Source organism: Arachis duranensis, chromosome 3 (genome assembly GCF_000817695.3).
Source record: "Arachis duranensis cultivar V14167 chromosome 3, aradu.V14167.gnm2.J7QH, whole genome shotgun sequence".
Lineage (NCBI taxonomy): Eukaryota > Viridiplantae > Streptophyta > Magnoliopsida > Fabales > Fabaceae > Arachis > Arachis duranensis.
The window spans coordinates 26895890-26900000 of NC_029774.3; the positions used below are offsets into that span (position 1 = coordinate 26895890).

A 4111-nucleotide genomic window follows, 5' to 3' on the forward strand; every position below is an offset into this window, starting at 1 on the left:
CTTGTTCCTTCTATTTTCTTTCAATTCAATTTGAGGTAATTCATAATAATTTTGTTTCTTTTGATTGTTATTATACATTCCTTGCAATAATTGTTGTTAGATTTCATAGTTGTTGTCAATTTACTATGCTTTTCTTTCATACCTTCTAAGTGTTTGATAAAATGCTTGGTTGGATTTTAGTATAGATTTTGTTCCTCTTGGTCTAGGTAGAGTAATTAGTGACTCTTGAGTTATCTAATTTCTTTGTTGATTGATAATTAGAAGTTGCTAATTGATTTGGATACCACTAAAGCTAGTCTTTCCCTTGGGAGTTGGCTAGGACTTGTGGAATCAAGTTAATTCATCCACTTGATTTTCCTCCATGGTAGCAATGAACAAGTTGTGGTCACAATTGAGGAGGATAACTAGGATAGGACTTCTAGTTCTCATATCTTGCCAAGAGCTTTGTTAGTTGTTAGTTTATTTCCTTTGCCATTTATATTTCTTGTCTATTATCTCAAAAATCCCAAAATACATCTCATAACCAATAACAAGAACACTTTATTGCAATTTCTAGGGAGAACGACCCGATGTTTAAATACTTCAGTTTATAATTTTAGGGGTTTGTTTTAGTGACAAACAATCTTTTGTATGAAAGGATTCTTTGTTGGTTTAGAAACTATACTTGCAACGAGAATTCATTTGTGAATTCTAAACCGTCAAAAATCCAATCATCAGTCATCCGGCTGAGAATTTGGCCCAATGGCATGTAGGCATGAGTACATACAATTTTTTAATCTTAAGTTTGTTAATCTTAAGTTTATGCATTTTTTTGTGTTTGTTAATGTTAGGGTTTTCTTTCCTAGGTTTGCACCAAACCCTAATGCTTGCACACATGAGATTTTCGACGTCATTAAGTTGATGTACGACCACCTGTGGCCGACCTACATGCAGATCTCGGTTGAAACTAGAGATCGATGGTTTTAGAAGTGGGTGGTAAGAATCCAATAATGTTGAATTAATTAAATGTATTTAAAAAGTATTTTATTCCAACTAACTAATGTTGGTGAATCACTTTGTGCAGTTGAAATTCATATGGGATGCGGAGCATAATCTCATGATTAGGAAGATTTATGACCACCGGGCAACTAAACATTTTAAGCAGATGATGATCGATGTTTGTAAAGGGCACGACCACCTAACGTCGTGGATCCATCCAGCCATCAAGAAGGAAATGGAGGCCTATTTTACTCATGATGAGGGGTTCAAGCATCGCCATCTGACGAATGTTGCTAACAGGGCTTCGCCCAGGTTGTCAAAGTATATGGGTGGGTCGGCGACCTTCATGAAGAGGAAGAGCAAACTAGTACGAATTTTGTCATTGTTTAATATTTTAGTATTTACTTGAATTAGTTATTTAATTTGTTCATTTATTTTATTGGTTGATATATTAATTTATAGTATAAGTCGTTGGACCGTGAGGCAACACTGACGGAGATCTTCAAACATACCCATACTTTGAAAGATAACAATGAGAGATTTACCGACGAGCGTTCAGTGGCCCATTATGTGAGTTTAAATTAATCCTAAGTTTCAAATTTATTTGGTTTGAAGGCAATTATTTAGCTGTTATTCTAATCACGACGTGTGTGACACAGGAGGATTACACGTAGAGGTTAGAGGCCACGACCTAGCAATCTCAGCCGCTAGTGGGAACGACGAAGTCGACTCTGAGACCTCAGTGGTAGATCCTGATAGGCTTTGGTGTGAGACCGTCTCTCAGCCCCACAAGAATATCCCCGCTTCGGGTTGGGATCATTTTTTGCTAGTGGCCTCCGCTCCTCCTTGTTGGGGCTTCCTTTGCCTTTGTCTCTACCACCAGTCCTGCCAATCCCCAGGAAATTGTCGACTTGAGGGAGGAGGTGCAGAAGCTGGTGTAGGAACTTCACCAGCAAGTAGAGCAGTCTGAGCAGAGGTACAACGACCTTCTTACACGCGTGGGAGGAGCCGTTGCCATCAGCTCGGACCTGACGGAGAAGATGGAACAGCTCGAGCGGTTGTGAGAGCAGATGGAGGAGTACAACCAGCAGATGCACGCCGGAGCCAGCGGCAACGCTGTTGGTGGGGCATCGACGTCAGCATCTACTCCGCCGTCTCAACAGGGGGACCACGACGACGACGACAAATACCGGATCTGTAGGGGTTTCATTTTCTTGTTTGTCTACTTCATTGTATTCTAATTCTGTGACATTTTATTGTTCAGACTATTTATTTTTAATAAAATAATTTTTTATTTCTGCTAACAATTTTGTTAACATGTTTAATTTTAACTACTAATTATGACTTAACTGTGCCAAAAAAATAAAAAATAAAAAATATTATTGTAGGATTTACCGTTGAATAAATCTGACAGTAATTTAGTGTCTAAACGTGTGAAATGACACCAAAGTTACCGTCGGATTAATTCGACGGTAATCATCAACTCAGTCTCGACAAATTTATTAAAAATACCAACAAAAAATTTGCCAGTAATTAGTGTCGGACAAAAAAATCTACCGATAAGTAGTTTATGGCGATATTCAGTGGCGGAGCTTGAACCAAAATTTTGGGGGGGCCGGAAATTTAACATAAAAATTTAATAATAATATTTATATCAAAATAAAATTTATAAATATAATTATTCTTTAAGTTTGTTACTAATAAGATAATAAATAAATAATTCTACAGATAAAAAATATAAAATAGTTTATAATGGTACTCTTCGAGTTTTTAATGACTTAAAATTTTCAATAATTGAATCAGAACTAAATTTTTCAGCAATTTCTTTCTAAATGTAAATAATCAAACTATCTGTAAGAAAGTCGTCTTTCATCTTGTTTCTTAACCTTGTCTTTATTATTTTTATTGTTGAAAATGATCGCTTTGTAGTAGCTGTAGAAATTGGAAGAGTTAATATCAGACGAATTAATCTATCAATCAAGTAATATACTTTTGACTTTTTTGTTTTTGCTAAACATCTACACAGTTCATGAATAGTTGACAAATTCTTCATTTCTGGATGCTGACGAACATCAAGAATAAAATGCTGAAGCTGAAAAGGCAAATTAATCTTCTCTTGTTCAGTAAAGTCTTCGGGATAGTAGCTGTCAACAAGAGTAGAAATCTTAGCAATGTCAAATTTTTTGTAAGCATCCTTAGCCATAAGAGTAGAGCTCAGACTTAGTAGATCCATTGTTTGATCATTAAATCTATAATTTAACTCATGTAATTGCTTATCAATTGTGACTAAAAATATCTCCACTCTAAAATAATGCTCAACTGTAATGTGATCTTTTTGGTGACGCAAGTGTCCTTGCCTTGCAACATAAGAAGCAGTTAAATCAGGAATTAGAATATCATGTTGCTCACAAAATGATTTCACATTTTTTAATAATTCCTCCCATCTGTCATCTCTTGGATAAGTGTTTTTGTAGAATGAACTAGTTGCACAGCATTAACTATGTCTTGAGACTGCTTTTGTAAAGCTTGACAAAGAATATCAGTTATGCCCATAATATCTTTTATCAAATGCAAGATCAATACAAACTCAAATGAGGTTAAGGTATTGTAAGCACTATCTGCATCACCACGCTGAGAATAAGTTGATCCATCAACAATAAATTTTTGTAAAACAGTCAACGTTTCACCATACATATTTATCAAACTGCAAACAGAAGAGAAATGAGAACTCCATCGAGTATCACCTGCTCGTTTCAAAGTACCAATTTGATTTGCCCCTTTACCAGTTTCAAGTTCATCAATCTCTAATAAATGGACAATTTCATCTGTCTTGGCAGCATGTAACTCATCATGTCGCTTACTAGAAGAACAAATGATGTTGACGATGAAAGTCAATTTTGAAAAAAACTGATGCACAGGAATAACTTCTCTTGATGCAGCAACTAATGCAAGTTGTAATCGATGAGCAAAACAGTGGATATAGTAAGCATAAGGGCAATCTTTTAAGAATAATGCTTGTAACCCATTCCATTCCCCTTTCATGTTGCTGGCGCCATCATATCCTTGACCACGAATATTAGAGACATCAAGACCATGTCGAGAAAGAATGCCGCACAATTCTTGTTTTAGAGTT

The 4111-nt window shown here is 35.8% G+C and overlaps 1 pseudogene; it reads right to left on the minus strand.

Moving 5' to 3' along the window:
* Positions 1–2806: 2806 nt before the first annotated feature.
* Positions 2807–4020, minus strand: LOC107478279 (uncharacterized; annotated as a pseudogene).
* Positions 4021–4111: the final 91 nt, after the last annotated feature.